Consider the following 19,354-nt stretch of genomic DNA (forward strand, 5'->3'; position numbering starts at 1 on the left):
TTTTGGTAATGTTACCGAGCCCTGTAATCATGCATTCTATCTCACGCCAGGACAGCTGCTTTCTTGCCAGCCTAGCGCTACCCCAGCATTTTTACATGGCTACTTTGTACCTACGCTTCTGAAATGACACTAAAACCGCACTCTAATAAGCCTATACATATGCAGGATGGTCTCCTCGTCCACTTCACGAGTAGCCACTCGATAATATGAAAATGTGATTTCGTTGCATCATCTGTCGTTAAATTAAGTTAGACGAGCGAACTAAATAAGTTGCCTACAATGAAAATGATCTCGTGTGGTATCCGTGGCTGATTGTGCTGCATTTCGTTGAGTATGTTCAAATAATTCAGCTATTCCTCGGGTGATAACAGTAGAAGGGAGCGTGGCAAGTTGCGATCGAAATATATTGCTTCCGTATTTTGTTCGCAGAGGATATATTAGTGGTTATTAGTTGTGTACAAGATATTTAGGCTATCAGTATCTTTCGAAATAACATGTCAACGATTTAAATACAAACGCCTGTTTGATAGGACCAGTTTCACATACATCAGATTAAGCCTCGTCCTAGACTAAATTAGATTTTGAATGGAGATTCTCCATTGAAAACTCAATTTTGTCCAGGACTAAGCTGAATCTGTGCCTGTGAAAACCGGCTCATAGACTGCAATGTCCTGTTGGCTTTTAAACATTTACACATTTCAGCATTTGTCATCCACCAGCTACAAGTTGATTTAACTTTTGCGTCATCATTCAATGCTGTCGTCAGGGTGACAGCTCAGTTTTAATAGCGCTATGGTCACTTGATTAAGAGCCGATAAATGACGTTCCTCTTGGATTAACACGGCTTCCAAATAAAACAATAACAATTTAGCTAATGCTCAGGGTCTGTCAAATCCAGTTACTTTCATTTACGCCTCCAAATGACCTTTATGTTCTACAAGACTACATTTCGTATCTGTCAAATAAGCCAGCAAGACCTCTAGCAACTACGGTGGTCGGATGTCAGGTGACATATGAATGTGACAATGCTCGGTATTGTATTTAAAGTTTAAAACCGTGACTTATTTTTCAAGGATAAGCTGTTTGCGTTCTGTTGTTGCTTCATTCAGTTCTTATAAGGAAATAAGGCAGGAACTACACACCAGCTTTGAAATTTTTCAATTTTTGCTTTCTGGAAAGAAGTCAGTAATGGAGGCTTTAAAGAGTTTAGGCCTTCATCTTCCACCACAAAGCCATTGTCTTTGCACACATTTGACATCAGTATAAACGCCAAATGCTCCTGGTTGTCTCTCGACAGACAAACCTTTTTCCATGCGCGCTGCACACACATTTTACTCCTTGCTACATTTCATCAGTATATTGCAGTAATAGTTTGCTTGTTGGTTGGAAACTGTGGGAAGTGTAGGACCAAGGCAGCAGGTGATGCAGGTTTCATTTTACCCCTGTGAAGCTACCCTGTATAGTTACTCCCTGAAGCTGCTCGTGATCAAAGGCCCTGTCCTTAGACAAGTCTGCACTTTACAGGCATATGACATTTCTGCAGATTTCCATTGTTTTTAAGGCTGCTTCCAGAAATGCTGTCCACGGTCCCAGATCACACCGTTTGGCACACCATGCTGAATGTTCATTGGGCGTGGCTTGGGCATCGATGTACATTACATTATTACATTATTGGCATTTGGCAGACGCTCTTATCCAGAGCGACATACAGTTGATTAGACTAAGCAGGAGACAATCCTCCCCTGGAGCAATGCGGGGTTAAGGACCTTGCTCAAGGGCCCAACGGCTGTGCGGATCATATTGTGGCTACTTTGGGATTAGAACCACCACCTTGTGTGTCCCAGTCCTTTACCTTAACCACTACGCTACAGGCCGCCCTGCACGCGAACGCTGTGTTTGTCAGGGGTGCAGCAATATAATGATCGTATTTTACCAAACAATCTTCATTCACTGAAGTGCTGACTAATAGTAATTTCTGAATCGAGCAGTTACATGAGAACATTAGAATACGGAGTGATGAGAACAGGCCGTTCAGCCCATCTCGGCCGCCAACTTGTCGTCATCCATTCAGGAAGCCGTTAGTTTGCTAAACTCTAACAAGCCGCAACAATATGTAGGTTGTCTGCGGTTATAAAAGGCTGAATTGTGAAAACGATAATATTGAGTTTATCCCAAAACGACAAACTAACCAGGCTAACTCAGTTAGCCATGTAGCCTATGTGAAACGGCTCTGTCTGTGTTGCTAGGTAGCGTAACGTATGCCTGCTTCATACAAAGCTGTGATGAGACTAGACACGCTAGGAAAGGTCAGCTTCAAACAAGGTCAAAGTTTAAACGGTTTGAACCCTGATGGCGCTCAACTTGGCTTTATTTTGAGCTGTGTGCTACTACAGACTTAGCGTTGCTGCCAAGTCAGGCCCAACGCTCCCTCCATAGGAAGTGAATGGCTTGACGGCATGTCGTGCGGTTTTGGTGCTGATCATGTGAAAACAGCTTCACTCACCTGGACTGGTTTCGTGCAGATTTTGATGTGAATACAAAACGTACTGTACAGCCCTCTAGGACTGGGGTTCATGACCTCTCCGATACAGGGAAGGATACTTTCACTAAAAGTAATAGTTGCACATACACCATAATCAAAAATAAAAATATGTTTTTGTGCAAATTCCCAGGTGAATGTAATTATTGCGTATGGTCTGCAGCATAGCAGCAATGTATGTTGTAGTCTCCCTGAGATGCAGCGGAGATCAAATTTGCTCAACGCTTCAGAGAGAAGGCTGATAATCCCGCATATCGCCTAATGTGCAGGGGGTTAGGCGCCTCACACTTGCGTCTGTGTTCCACTGTCTGCATTTAGGACCAAGACTATACACATGCACATTTTTCTGATTTACACTGTAAGCAATTTACTGTGTAAATTGGCCAATAGCGGTACCCATGACTTAGTTCCAAGTCATCAGCCGTGAACCTCCAAACCAACCACCGAGCGCTCTGAAGGAAGTTATTTGCCTGATATGCTGAACTGAAACGTCGGTTAGGATGAAATGCGTGCGTTTCTTTCTTTCCAAAGGCGAAGGCATCCCCTGTGTAATTCCTTCCTGAAGCGTCTTAACGGTACGTTTAGTGGCATTAAAAATTCAAACCGTGAAACAGATGTCGGTCAAATGCAGTCAGCCTGCTGACTATAAAGTTACAGCTCACATTGAGCTCACACTGCCAGCCGGCCAGTGAACAGGCTATCATGTTATCAAGGCAATTTCTCAAAAATGATGACATCACTGTACGCCTAATTAGTATTTTCAAAACCTAGTTAGTGGGTCCCGGATCTGCGGTTGAACTGAACTGACCCAGTCTGGGTGAAATTTGCCATGTTGTAATTTTTGGTGTGGAAGTCATCCAGTTAGTAAAAAAAAAAAAAAAAAAAAAGATGACAAATAGCCTTAATTTCTGTATTAAAATATTTAAACATTGTGCAATACATGGATGGCAGAAAACATTGAAACTGCTATTTATTTAAGGCTGTAAGAGCTAAAATGAAAGATGCTCAATGCAATCGAACATCAGAACAAATTAGGCACAGGTGAAACAGACTGAATGCAATGTGTTTTGTAGGGCTGCCGATGTTAACTTGTGTTTACTCAGCCGATTAATTTTTAATTACAATTATTAATTACAGTGGTTAAAAACTGGCTGGTGGATGGGGATTGTAGATAATTAATCTGGTCATAGATCTGCTCTTATGGGGTCCGTCTCAGCCAAAATGAGAAAATGTGATGACTAATCGCATTAAAAACAGTTTAACACATTCATTATTTAAATTATTTGCTTGAGTTGACACGTTAATGTCGACAGCCATAATTTCATAACAAAACGATGCCAGCACATTTTAAAACGCTTCATATACCTGGAAGAATTATGAGGACAACTTCAGTTATTCCTTTTATGAAGAATGTGAATGGCATGATCTCAATATGAATCTAATCAAAAGAAGGATTATTATTCAGAACATGGTAAACACGGTCACTTTACTTCCAATGTTACAGTTTTATCATAATCAATTGTGACTTTATGACTTTTATGACACTGCTAACTTCATGATCATAAACTTATTGTTTTATTTGTCATTTACAAGGTACAATAGATAATTTCAGACTCCTAACGGTCAAGAGAGGAATAGCAGCAACAAGCACCCTCAAAACACAACACAGTTTATCCCTGACATTGAAACGCCATTGGCTGTGGCAATTAGAACCAATTTTCAACCGATGAGCATGAATTATTGTACAGCTGTACAATGTTTAGTTTGTTGGTGCTTCAACTGTATATTTTGAAACCAGAATTTAAGGACTATAAACACAGGCAGAGGGTGAGTCAACATGCCAGTGAGCCTTTTGCAATGATAGGAAGGGATTTACAATGGTCTTGTAACAATGTTTTAACACAAAAATCTTACCTATTGTACCTTTAAAGCATTTCAGCAGTTGGATTTATTTTCATTTAAGTTAATTATATCAGTACTCATTAGTCGAGCAACCTTATTATACTAGCATACAGATTTTTAAATATTTGCTGTTGGATTCAGGAGAACAGAATGTGGAGAATGAGGCCTATGATTGTATTCCTTTTTTAGGCTTTTTTAGAAGGCAAATTTGGATTTGCATTCTTTGGATGCCACAGTTTTGTAAATGGCTGTGAAGTACACTGTTCACAAGTAGTGTACCCAAATGCATTATTGAAATGTGCTGCTGTTCTAGTTGTGTATTGCAGAGCATTTGAATGTTTCATGGTCTGAGGTTTTGCAGCCTACCAGTGCCAAATTGTAGATTGTGTCAAAAGTTTGCTCAACAAAACCATTCTTATTTATTTGGTTTTTGTAACCAAGTTGGGGGGGGGGCCTCCAAAGAAAGATTAGAACATAGGATTAGGGTGGTGAGGCCCATTGTGTGACCTTTTCATGGGGCCAAAAATCCATAGTGGTGCCCTTGCCCTTTCACGATCACTCACTTTGCTCCTTCGTTCAGTCTTGGATTGGGGATTTTTTCACCCAAGAGCTTTTGAGGATTAAGCTCATTAATTGGCAACCAGATGCAGCTAGTAAATAAATGGTGAAGTGTAGAAGTATAAACTCTGACTTTAGCTTTCTGTTCGTCATGAATAAGACCTATCCATATAACCTAAGTGCATCACTGCCCGACCATTGTTACTTGAAAAAGGAAGGCACTTGCACAAAAGATGAATAGCCACATGTTTCTGTACAGTTTTTGGAATGCATGGCTGTATGATGTTCAGGTATGTGTTTTAGTTACCTTAGCCCTGTAGACGGTAGTAAAATTCAATTACAATTCATGAGCTGTGAGAAAGGATTTCCAGTGAAACTAATTGAGTCTATAAGTGTTTCAGGTCACTCTGTGATATTGTTATAGTCATGACGGGGGCTTAAATCCTTCAGCCTTAGACTTCTATGTCCACCATCTTCAAATTCCCTTCTGTGCTTTATTGAGCTTGGCTGGTGTATTAGTGCCCATGAGATACTCTCAAAATGCGCAAACTCCACCTTCTGGTCCTCTTGGTTGGCTCATTTGCACCAGGCGAGATCAGTCGAGCACATTTACGTATATACATAATTAAACAATTATGTATTTGACCCAGGTCTGGATTAGATTGAATAACTGATGTACCATAGTATGAAGCACCTCAATCCCTCCACCATTTACGATCTCAGTATTGACCTGTGATCTTTAGTGTATCACTGTTTATCTGTGATCTTTAGTGTATTAGTATGGGTCTGTGATCTTTAGTGTATTAATGTGGGGGTGTGATCTTTAGTGTATCACTGTTGTTCTGTGGTCTTTAATGTATCAGTGTGGGTGTGTGGTCTTTAGTGTATTAGTGTGGGTGTGCGGTATTTAGTGTATTAGTGTGGTACTCTTTAGCTGTCGGTATTTCCTGACTCTTGCTCATTATATCATGCCAGGTAGCAGGCTACATAAGTTGCAGGAGAATGATGTGGAGCAGCAGGAGGGAATGCATCCCGAGAGGGAAACTGGATTAGCTGAAAAGCTGGATGGAAACGGAAGTCAAAGAGCAGACTGCCTTTGTTTAATCAGGAAGGTCAAACCAAAATTTAGGTCTCTTTTGCAGTGTTGACCCGGGGAACTAGCGTAGGTAGGGAATTCAAAAGATTTTCTAGTCCATCGGATGGAGGAGGGATGATTAGGCGGCCAGTTCTCGAGAGTCAGTTTCGTAGGAAAAATACCAGAACACTGGGGTTACCAGCGTTGCGATTCTCGGAAATGTCATGGGATCTTTAACGACCACAGTGAGTCAGGAGCTCAGTTTAACACCTCACCTGTAGGATGACGCCTTCTGCAGTTTGATCATCACCGCACTGGGGTACTGCCGGGGTACTGCCGGGGTACTGCCGGGTTATTGCCGGGGTATTGGGTTTTCTGTTTGGTCCCAGAGGACTGTGCCCTACTGCTCCACCAGCAGCAACTTTAGTTTCCCCAGAAGGTGTCCCATCCGAGCCCTGCTTCAGAGCTCATTATCTAATGGGCACATGCTATGACTCTATCATGGACCCTTTGAGATATCAGTTAAGGTGGGATAACATTTAGAAATGTGAGCTGAGACAATAGGGGAGGGAAGTGGATTTCATTCTGCTTCATTTCAAAACGTCAAATAGGAGAATTGCACAAATATTCTTACTTCTCTTATTTAGAGGAATGTTGCAGACATCTGTTGGGTAATTTTTAATATCGGTAATGTTGGTCTTCCACTTCCTCTGTTGTATTACTTTATAGAAGGTGTAAACTAGAAGAGTGTGAGGCAACTTGCTAATGCTAAAGGTAGCGTTCTCCAGGCAAAAACAAACTCCAAGAGGAGTATTTCATGAACGTGGTGGGTTCCTGTTTATCACTTGCATGGAGAGTTTCTCAAGATTACACGTGAAAAGGAAGTTTTGACAAACACTCGTGCTACACATAAACTGCATTCAGGAAGATTGGAATAGACAAAGTGAGAAAACAAAGGCACAGTTTTTGAAGACCAAAGAGCACAACTTACTTTCTCCCCAGTGCTGTAGGGAGTCAAGCTTCTGGAAAAACCTGTGTTATACAATTTGTTAGGTAGACCTGTACACCAGCTTGTTAATGCAAATATTTAATCCGGCAATCGTGTCGGCAGCAACTAAATGTATACAAGCATGCAGGTTCAGCTGTTTTTCAGACCAAATCTCAGAACGGGATAGAAATGTGATCTTTGCCCGTGGAATGATTGTTGGTGCCAGACAGGGTGGTTTTGAGTATCTGCTGATATCCAGGAATTTCGTGCACAACAGTCTCTAGAGTTTGCAGAGAATGGTGCGAAAAACATCCAGCGAGCAGCAGTTCTGCAGACAGAAATGAGGGACGTCAGGGGAGAAGGGCCAGACTGATCAAAGCTGACAGCAAGGTGACAGTAACGCAAACTTCTTAAGTGGATTGGCTACAGCAGCAGAAGACCAATAACTCTAGAAAATAAGTCTAATAAATACCTAATAAAGTGCTCACTGGGTGTATATACCTTGGATGACCCACAGAAGTACTGTAATCAGTGCAAATTTGGTTCAGCCCGGAAATACAGTTTAGGGCCCTGTTTGCAACAGCTGGGAAGTGTGAGGTTGTCTGTTAACAGTGTAGACCGCGATAAACCCTTCCATCTGAAAAGTGTCTGGGTGATGACAGACATTAAAATCTGTCAACCGGGCAGTGTGACAGTGTCTCATAGCAGGAGATGAAACTACATTCTGGAAAAGACTACTGTATACAGCGGAAACGCACACAACCATGTACACTCACCGAGCACTTTATTAGGAACATTTTTACTTTATTACACCTACTTATTAATGCGATTATCTAATAACCAATTGTGTCGCAGCAGTACAATGCATACAATCATGTAGATACGGGTCAGGGGCTTCAGGTAGTGCACATCAACCATCAGAATGAGGAAAAAGTGACTGACTGTGGAATGATTGTTGGTGCCAGACAGAGTGGTTTGAGTGTCTCAGAAACTGCTGATCTCCTGGGCTTTTCATGCACACTAGTCTCTAGAGTTTGCAAAGAATGGTGCACGAAAACAAAATAAAAATCCAGTGAGCAGCAGTTCTGCAGACAGAAACGCCTTGTTAATGAGGGACATCAGAGAAGAATGGCCAGACAGGAAGGTGATAGTAACTCAAATAACCACACATTACAGCAGTGGTATGCAGAAGAGCATCTCTGAACACACAACACATCATAACTCTTAAGTGGAGAGGCTACAGTGGTCTAATAAATACCTATTAAAGTGCTCACTAAGTGTAGCTTTAGCATTTTGTTTGCACAGTAACAGTACTTCCCAGCAGTGGGTGGAGATACCAGTGACTGTAGCAGGGTGATGTGCAAGAACAGAGATGTCGACACTTTGCAGCTGAGTTTACAAAACACAGCAACAGGAGAAACAGGAAGCACATTGACTCTGGTTTTTCTGAAGAGCAGTGTGGAACCAGGTGTGAAATCACATGATGCCGGTATGTTCCTGTAGTTGGTCGAAACCAGGGGTGTCCAATCTTACCAAAATAGGGCCAGTGTGGGTGCTGGTTTTTGTTTCAGCCTGGCACTAACACACCTGATTCTACTTATTGAGGCCTTCATTGATGACTATTAGTTAATTGGTTAAATCGGGTTTTGTGTTGGGCTAAAACAAAATCCGACACCCAGATCAAACCTTGTTTGGAAAGATTTGACAGCCTTGTTATAGTCAAACTGTTCCAATTATTATGCCTAGCTTCGATTCTCAATACTACACTTTTTTTATGGAACAATTTGAGACAGACTCATATCAATCACTAATGATGATGATTCAGTGAACATTTTTCTGTTCTTTTTTATGTTCAGGAACAATGAACTTGAAGTGAGTAAAATCCTCCTGATGTGACGGTCTTTCCTGCCTTGTAGTTCCAGGATATGTGACATTGTTCTGGCCTGGTTATGGGGGAACTCTTTGAGTTGCAACTGAGGGCTTTTGCTTGCTCTGAGATCAAAATGTACGTTCACCCTTTCAAATATACACAATTTGAACAGGAGAATGATTTATACCTACAGTATTCCCAATGTTTCTTTCTTCCTTAAATTCTGGATCCCCCCATCACTGGCATGTCTTGTGTCCGAGCTGCTAGGTCATTCCTTCAGAGGAGAATTCTGATTGGCCCGAGGTGGAGTGCAGGCGGCCAATCAGCCGGGGGAGCCCCTCAGTCAAAGTGCTTCATTCGATTTCATGTCATTTCATCATCGTTTCGTCAGCGAATCGGCGAATTCGAGTCAGTGAGTTAGAATGCCCACTGCTGTACTCAATGGAGCAATCTAAAAACTCTTAAAAACAAAAACATTCAAGATGCTTTATTTCTGAAATGTCGGTGTGACAGACCTCAGATAAACAGTAGGTAATGGTAAATAAGTAATATGTACGTAAATAAGTAATAGGGGGAGGTACTGTGCACAAATAAATAAGGAGATAGGTGGATAAAAAATATATATACAAATAATAAAATGATAACAAAATATGTAAAAAATTAAACTTGTACAGAGTGGGCTCTTCATATGCAATGGTGTTTAAAGTTGTGTCTAATACAAATGAAGTCTGTCTTTTGGGTGGCGTGGGGCGTCTTAAAAACTGCCGCTATGTGTGGGAGGGGCTGCGTGGGAGACGTGTGGAAAAACGGACTGAAAATCAGTACGAAAATTATTTCACCAGGAACATGATATAGACCTTCATACAGCAATCCTATCGCGCTGGACTGGAAGTCCCCGAGGGCTAATTACTATTCTGCACAGAGCTAGACGCACAAGGGCCCAGGGCCGCGTCTCTGAAAGGATACGTTTCGTTTCCCCGTTGCGCTCGGAGTCTGAACACGCTAGGAAACTGGCCACACGGCCACTCTCTGTAAGAAACATCTCCTTCTGTGAAATCTCTGAAACGGAACTTCTTTCCAATTGGCTGTGGTTTGCTTCAGGAGGAATTCCCCGCTGCACAATCGAAACAGTATTTCTGGGCGCGAAATGGCGGTTACATGAGTCATGAGCTTACGACACCATGGGCCTGCCCGACTATGTTGTGTGTATCCTTTTGGTAGTATGAGGCTGGCCAGTTTGCTTGTAGATTTGCAGTGCTATGAGCCCTAATAGGTTGCTGCTAACGTTATGGCACAGTGTACCTGAACCAGGGTGACACTCTGCCCAAGGTCTTGGGACGTGCAATAAGCCAGTGGTAAGTCTTCTGATGGGATCTGGTTTATGTGGGTCATCAATTGGAGCTGCGATTTGTCACCAACTGGCCTACAGCATAACACTGTTTAAAACTTGCTAGAATCAATCAGATTACAGTAAACTCTAAATATTACAGAAAAGATTACAGTCTTACAAGCTGGAACGTTGTTTTCCTGACTCCGAGGATAGCATCTGGAGTTCAGACTAGGCTAGCGCAGTTGTTTATTGCTCTTCTGTCCTGTGGCGTATTTTAATTTGTTGCTGACCACTAAAATATGTACCGAGGTGTATTCCCTTGTTTCAAGCCCTGCATGTAAATTATAGTCTATTTAAACCATAGAGCAGAGCACACTGCCCAACAGTGCCAGTGTTTTATAATCAAACATTAATATCATCACCTTTATGAATAAAATGAAGAAGAATATCTATCCTGTATTGCACATGGAAAAAAAAAAAAACATGTTTTAGCAGATTACCGTATGCATGAATTAATATGAAATAATGAAATATTGATCAGGCTGTTAAAAGTACTAGTACATTCTTCCATTCAGCATTGTTCCCAAACGTAATTTGTGGAAAACATTTTAAAGTCAGCCCATGGTATTCATTGAGATAATCTAAGACATCATTATTCTGTTGGGGACTTGGTTTCAAATACCTTTATTACCAAATATAACCTCATAACAGGTATTAAAAGTGCTGGAGAAAAGTGCTGGTGAATATATTCCAAGATAATTCGATTATATTGTATCCAATCAGAGTAGTTATTGTAGCGTGTGACTTCTCACAGAGAAACTGACGTTGCACATGCATATTTTATGCCATAAAACATAATTTATGCAGTAAACCAGTAGTTAAGTAATTAATGAATTTAATAGCTCTTTGCATGTAGATGAAAAATGTTTTGCCATGTCGCCGGGGGAGTGCAGGAATGTTCTCAGCATGTAGGCTCAGTTTATCGTCTGATTTAAACAGCCTATCCCAGCAGTAAAGCACTTACCTCTTTGTCGTCTCAATGAAAGGGAAACATTGAATTGTTTCTTTTCCCTAGATGCTGTGATGTTCATTACCTAGCTGAAGAGTTTCCTTTTTTAAATCTGAATTGAAGGCCACCTTCAGTTTAGCTGGCATGGGCTTGGCTGAAGGGAATATGAACATATTTAATGGGTTCATCTTTGCTATAGTACATACAGTGGGGCCTTGCTATAGTACAAAAAAAAAAGTCTGACATTTATTTCAGAATTTCTTAGTATTTGTTATGTCCATCTTTTGCTTTAATGGCAACATGGACTCAAGCTGGCATGGACTGGGGTTGAGGTCAGGTGATTGTGGATTGTCCAGCACTTCCTGCTCTTCTTTGGTCTTTGAGTAGTTCTTTCAAAGCTTTGAAGTAACTCTCATTTGCTTGAATTTTTTCAAAATCCAAAAACTTTGTTTATTTCCAGGAATACAACCCCCCCAGATTTTCAATGTGGTCTCAGGCTTTTGAACCCCACTGTATGTAAGCAACAGTACATGCGCATTTCTTTGCAGATACAATAATTTGTCAAACTAAATCAAACAAATGTAATTTTATTCCTTACTGATCAGGTTTCTAGTTTCCCACAATGCATGGCCATCAGCAACCTCATAATCAGAGTTCATTGGCTGATTGGCCGGTCTGCAGACCCAATTTTTCCAAGTAGGCACAAGATGCTTGCCAATTGGGTGACAAATTTCCTCACTGCTTTGGCGTGTCTTCCCACAGAACAGTTGTTTTCCGATTCCAGTCAGCAAGCAGGCTGTGAATGTACTAGCCCTGACTGAAAATGAGATTTATCAGAGCAGGTTGATATGGAAGGGAAGTGGGCACTGAGCAAACAAGGCAGAGACTTGAGCCAAGCAAGCCATTCTGATGCTTGTTCCTTTAGTCGCAGTACAAAACCGCTAAGCCGAGAGCTGCTTATAAGCCTCTATCAGTATGCTAGGCGGTTGTACTTTAAGCAGAAAAGCTGTATTTGTAAATAATGCTTTTCCAGATGTAGGGGAAATCTGAGTTCAGTAAAGATGGTTGTGTGAAAGTTGGAATAAGGAAATGGTAGAATGGTCCTACAATAGACAGAAACTTGGAAAGATAACCTCTGGTTTAGAACATTATTTCAGTTGTACAGTATAGGTTCCATTAAAATAAAAACATGCCTATAGACCCACACACCTCTCAGCATAATCTAAGCCAGCCTCTGTTTTGGTGTTGCCATGCATAAGATGCAGCTGTGGATATTATGATATCTTATATTTCCTGTTATTCTTCTCACTAGTTAATACGCCCTTCTCCACGAGGGCCCAGTAGCTTGTTATCGCCCATACATCCTCTCACTGTATAGGGAAAGGTTAATGGATGGCGTAGAAATGCAGAAACTACAGCGGTAGCTGTAGCGTAGCGGTTAAGGTAAATGACTGGGAAACGCAAGGTTGGTGGTTCTAATCCCGGTGTAGCCACAATAAGATCTGCACAGCCGTTGGGTCCTTGAGCAAGGCCCTTAACCCTGCATTGCTCCAGGGGAGGATTGTCTCCTGCTTTGTCTAATCAACTGTACGTCGCTCTGGATAAGAGCGTCTGCCAAATGCCAATAATGTAATGTAATGTAATGATATATAGTTTATTAGCAAGATGTTGTCGGAAAGCCTTGACTGCGACCAAATCTGTAGGCATCTGTAAACGCTACCGAGATGTTCATGCACAAAAGTCACCTTACCCTGATGAGTGAGGGGCGCTCAAGCAAACATCGCCGTTTGTTTTGACTTCGGAGAAGTTGAGTTTGGGGCGTTGGACCACTGGCAGCAAAGTAAGTACAAAATAAACTGAGAGATGTAAGGGGAATTTATAGAGTTGTGGCACATGAATGTGCGGTCCCTTGTCCAAGCTTGTCCTAGTTTTGTCTGCACACGGTGTTGAGTAGGAGCAGCTGTCCTGTTTAATTACCTGTGGCTACCCTGAAGCAGCAGAAATCTCACCTTTGTGCTGATCATTGTTCTTTTCTTGTATTCGCACGTTTCGCTCGACTTTTAGCGAGAGTACCACTTAACCGACTAATCCAGCCCTAATTGCGTTTGCGTCTCATGTGGTTCTGCTCTTTTAGAGAAGAAGATATAATTAACTTAAATGGGAAAAAAATCCTACTTCTGTACCGCTTTATAGGTACAATAGATAAGAGCTTTATGTTAAAACATTGTTACAAGACCACTGTAAATCCCTTCCTATCGTTGAAAAAGGCTCACTGACATGTTGACTCACCCTCTGCCTGTGTTTATAGTCCTTAAATTCGGGTTTCAAAATATACTGTTGCCGGACCGACAGTCTGTACCAAAACATTGTACAGCTGTACAATAATTCAAGCTCATTGGTTGAAAATTGGTTGTAATTGCCACAGCCAACGTCAGCACGTTCACAGAGAAGGGGGAGGGATCCGAGGGTATTTTTTGCAGCTGTTGCTCACTTGACCGTTACCTATTGTACCTTTAAAGAAGCAAGCTAACGAATTTAGTCGGTTGACTGAATTTGAGTTCTGTTCCATTATATCATTGCGTCCAATGACTCTCCACTTGGAGTAAATCCTGTTGGTGCATGTGAAGAAAGCTTTAACACGAGGCATAACAAAAGCTCCGCTGAGAAAATCAGGACATTTTAAAGAAGGTTTAACATGCTCAGTTTATACAGAGTAACTGGTCTTCATGCCACCCACATGCCCTGGTTGCAGGCACAGAGAACAAAGAGCAAATCCGTCCACGTGGTCAAATAATCTGTACGTGTGCAAACACCACACAATTTCATGATGCAGTGAGAAAGAATGTTCCCGCAAGATACAATTAAGAGAGAGGGAGAATTAGCTGCCGACTGCTCCAGATTTCTCTGAGAATTATGTGCTTGACAAAAAACTGGTTTAGAGAAACAATTGTTTAAAGGTCAGTTTAAAAGTTGGGCAATATTTCAGCAGTCTGTCCCTTCACCAGAGATGACCTCCGCGTGCGGCTATTCTCTCCCGTCCTTCTGTGTGGCCCTTGGAAAGGAGTATACTGAACATATGTATGGAAATAAGACAAATTTAACAAGACATTGCAAGGCCTCACAATATATTATTTCCACTTTAAAATTGCAGTATGTAGACCCATGTAAAATATGTTGGTGTGAAATATACTTTCGTACTGTATATGTTCTATCTCAGACATACAACTGAAGACAAGGGTTTTGGGTCTGTAATTCAGTGCCTGATGGTCCAAACGAGATCAAGTCTGCTTACCTTGGCCGCTGTGCTCCTGAGCACTTTTTTGTGGTCAGTATGCAAGCTTTAAGAAGCCAGCTTTTCTAACGGGAGAGAAGACTTGTATCTTCTTGCGTTGTGTTGTTTGCCTTTTATATATTACTCAATATACGTATTACAGTATATGTCCAATTCAACGTTATTTTCTGTATGTTGCGGTATTCCATGTCCATTCAGATGGGATGTACTATCTTCACCTCCTGCCGATAAAGTGGTCCCAACTGCTGGTTTTACATTTATACTGCTCTCCATTTCTGGGTGGGTGGTTTGGCCAGCCTAACAGTCTTTAGCTCAGAATACAGGCTACGCAGCCAATTGAAGTTTGTCAGTTCACTGGTTTTTTTTCAAAAGCGATTCCAATACAATTTGCAGAAGTAATCGAGGTAAAAAAAAAGAAAAAGAAAGACCAGAAGGCACATTGTGTGTTCTTTTTCCTCAGCAGTTTTCATAATGCTGTCTTGCTAAACCACTAAGGACATTTTCCATAGAGAAGGACATGGTGTGTTGGGCTAATTGGCTAGTATTCAGCCAATTTCCCTTCTTTGTTAACAGTGCTTCCATTTCTGTCATTGAATTTATTCTGAAACCTGACCGCACTAACTGCAAATTAATGCCAATTTTCCTCTGTGGTACATACCAGCTAATCCTCATTTGTGGTTCAAAATGGCTGCCTTGTGGGTGTGATGGGTCCCCCTCTTCAGTCTGAAGTGCTTTGAGAGCACTGTATGAATGCAACCCGTGATGGTAGTAATCGCTGTTACTGCTATTACTGCTAGTACTGTACTGTAGTGAGAGATTTTCATATGGCTCTACAGACTGCTGTTTGAGTTCTGTATGTGTGTATGCGTGTATGTATATGTATGTATATATTTACTTGTGTTGTCTTTGACTAATATCTAAATTTGTTTGATGATCTCAAACATTTAAGTGACAAACATGCAAAAAAAAAAAAAAAAAGAAATCAGGAAGGGGTAAACACTTTTTCACACCACTGTGTGTGTGTGTATATATATATATATATATATATATATATATATATATATATATATATATATATATATATATATATATACAGTGGTGTGAAAGTGTTTGCCCCCTTCCTGATTTTTTTTTATTTTTTTATTTTTTTGCATGTTTGTCACACTTAAATGTTTGAGATCATCAAACAAATTTAGATATTAGTCAAAGACAACACAAGTAAATACAAAATGCAGTTTTTAAATGAAGGTTTTTATTATTAAGGGAGGAAAAAAATCCAAACCTACATGGCCCTGTGTGAAAAAGTGATTGCCCTCCCTGTTAAAACATAACTTAACTGTGGTTTATCAAACCTGAGTTCAATTTCTCTAGCCACACCCAGGCCTGATTACTGCTACACCTGTTCTCAATCAAGAAATCACTTAAATAGGACCTGCCTGACAAAGTGAAGTAGACCAAATGATCCTCAAAAACTAGACCTCATGCTGAGATCTAAAGAAATTCAGGAACAAATGAGAAAGAAAGTAATTGAGATCTATCAGTCTGGAAAAGGTTATAAAGCCATTTCTAAAGCTTTGGAACTCCAGCGAACCACAGTGAGAGCCATTATCCACAAATGGCGAAACCATGGAACAGTGGTGAACCTTCCCAGGAGTGGCCGGCCGACCAAAATTACCCCAAGAGCGCAGTGACGACTCATTCAAGAGGTCACAAATGACCCCACAACAACATCCAAAGAACTGCAGGCCTCACTTGCCTCAGTTAAGGTCAGTGTTCATGACTCCACCATAAGAAAGATACTGGGCAAAAATGGCCTGCATGGCAGAGTTCCAAGACGAAAACCACTGCTGAGCAAAAAGAACATTAAGGCTCATCTCAATTTTGCCAGAAAACATCTTGATGATCCCCAAGACTTTTGGGAAAATACTCTGTGGTCAGACGAGACAAAAGTTGAACTTTTTGGAAGGTGTGTGTCCCATTACATCTGGCGTAAAAGTAACACCGCATTTCAGAAAAAGAACATCATACCAACAGTAAAATATGATGGTGGTAGTGTGATGGTCTGGGGCTGTTTTGCTGCTTCAGGACCTGGAAGACTTGCTGTGATAAATGGAACCATGAATTCTGCTGTCTACCAAAAAATCCTGAAGGAGAATATCCGGCCATCTGTTCGTGACCTCAAGCTGAAACGAACTTGGGTTCTGCAGCAGGGCAATGATCCAAAACACACCAGCAAGTCCACCTCTGAATGGCTGAAGAAAAACAAAATGAAGACTTTGGAGTGGCCTAGTCAAAGTCCTGACCTGAATCCTACTGAGATGCTGTGGCATGACCTTAAAAAGGCGGTTCATGCTCGAAAACCCTCCAATGTGGCTGAATGTGAATGCAAAAAAATAAGCAATCAGGAAGGGAGCAAACACTTTTTCACACCACTGTATATATATATATGTGTCACCTTAATACAAATGAATATATAGCATAGTGACATTGTTTCTGTTTTTCCCCATTTTCACCCCAGTTCAGAGTGCCCAGTCATACCAGGGGGCCAGCTTTAAAGCTATTACTTTCACCAATTGATATGAAGTGGCCCGCTAGTGATACCTATATTTTTGCTCAAAAAGCTTATTTTCCCACTGGACTCCATTCACGCTTGACAGCAAATAAAAAAATATTTCCGCTGACACAATGATTCAATCTACGTATGCTACATTCAGTATTTCACAGGATTTGTCCCCCTAGCACACAGACAATGATATAGATATTGTGTGTTTTTAATTGGTTCATCCGCCGAGGCGCGTAATTCCCCCTGTGATTTCTTCATTGTGCATGTGACTAGACATGTGACCAAGGACCGATGAGCGTGAACAGTGAGCGAACGAGGTGGGATTTGAACCCAAGCCTCTCAGTCGTCCAAAGATTTGTTGGACGAACGTGTTACCAGTCAGCTAAAGACAAAATCTCCAAAGAGCAACAACGTTCTTTTTGAATTTCAGGGTTAAGTCATCAGGGAGCATCGTCGCGGCAACCTGCTACGAGCCTTCGCTTTCCTAGCGAACTAGCCGAGCTGACCCTGCTGCACATAGACAAGCCCGCCTTCTCGCCACTGACCAGCAGTGGCCGCTGGAGAGCGATGAGGTGTGGAGCCCGCCCGGCAAGCCCTGCCAGCTTTGGGTGATGCTACCAGCAGTTCCCCATCAGCTCTGCTGTGGCTGGGATTGGCTCTCATGCCCTGAGGCCCATTCGCACACTGGCACATTTTGCACTGACTTTAATTCTTCATCGGACGAGAACCCGGGACTAGCCGGAAATGAAAGACGGTGGAGCACACTAGGCCATTTAATATTGATGTTTATTGTTTATTTCTCTACTCTTAGTGTGCTCCACTCTTATTTCAGCCTACTCCCTGTGAAGTTGTCCAGGTAAGGAGTCTCATAGAGTCTGTTTCTCCTGTGGATTATTGGATCCTCCTTCCTTTAGCTCTGGCTTGTAGCGCGTTGGGTATTTCCCTTTCTGCATCGCTTAAATTTTTCCCTTTTGGCCTGCCGTCATGCAGCACGATGTTTAATTTTCTATTTTACTGACGTATAAATGCCACTTGGCGTGTCCTAGGCCTCTGAAAGGCAGTGATGTTCAAGCCTGACGGGTTGGCAGAGCGGGGTTTGGTCAGGGCCGATCTGACGTGCGTCGCTCTCTGCTCGGCTCCCCGTTTGAGCGGATTCATTTTTTGCAGTTTTTTTTATGCCTGGATTTTTTAGCTGTCCTGGCTCTGAGGTCCGCTCCAGCTTTGACGCGCTGCGATGCGATGTGCAGCACGCTGAAGTCCCCTTTCATTGCAGCCGTGAGCCAGGAACATAAACCCCTGCTCACCGAGCCAGAGAAAATCCATAAAACATCCGCTCTTCAACAGCATTCATGAAAAAATATGAATCGAGAGTTCCGCGCTGCTGGTATCAGGATGTGATGCGAATTTGACCGAGTATTTATGTATGCTGCTGATGTATTTGACTTGTAACAAAAATGGCTCGGCAAACTAAATCACAAGAGTAATCTTCGAATTCTGGGTGCATAGCTCTGGCCGTAAAACATGTAATTAACACACAATAAAAGCGCCAAGTGGCAGCTGTAGATCTGTTCAATGTATCACAGGAATTACTTTTCCCATTCTCGTAAGCAAAATAAGTCATGCGTAACGACATATTTTCATTTATTTTGTCGTTCCCGTAACACTACAGTGAATACTTGACGAAGGTGTGACGTGAAGTTGTTGATAGCTGGCACTGAAAACCGCTAAATCCAATGTAAACATACGTATGCAAAATCATGCATAAAATTAGCTGTTTTGTTCAATCTAGGCATCATTATGAGTGGCGAAAATTATTCAGAAACTTAAACTGGTTATTTGTATGAACCACTGAAGAGGCATTGGGGGCGACAGGCGGTAAGAGCAGTCGTCTGGCTCAGGCGGTAAGAGCTGTCGTCTGGCTCAGGCGGTAAGAGCTGTCGTCTGGCTCAGGAGGTAAGAGCGGTCGTCTGGCTCAGGCGGTAAGAGCGGTCGTCTGGCTCAGGCAGTAAGAGCTGTCGTCTGGCTCAGGCGGTAAGAGCTGTCGTCTGGCTCAGGAGGTAAGAGCGGTCGTCTGGCTCAGGAGGTAAGAGCGGTCGTCTGGCTCAGGCGGTAAGAGCGGTCGTCTGGCTCAGGCGGTAAGAGCAGTCGTCTGGCTCAGGAGGTAAGAGCAGTCGTCTGGCTCAGGCGGTAAGAGCCGTCATCTGGCTCAGGAGGTAAGAGCTGTTGTC

At 42.0% G+C, this 19,354-nt stretch overlaps 1 protein-coding gene across 1 annotated transcript in view; it reads left to right on the forward strand.

Moving 5' to 3' along the window:
• The window catches only part of LOC133138229 (guanine nucleotide-binding protein G(i) subunit alpha-3), a 65,332-nt gene that overhangs the window by 675 nt on the left and 45,303 nt on the right, over positions 1 to 19,354 (forward strand). The window lies entirely within an intron of this gene.

Source organism: Conger conger, chromosome 10, assembly GCF_963514075.1.
Source record: "Conger conger chromosome 10, fConCon1.1, whole genome shotgun sequence".
NCBI lineage: Eukaryota > Metazoa > Chordata > Actinopteri > Anguilliformes > Congridae > Conger > Conger conger.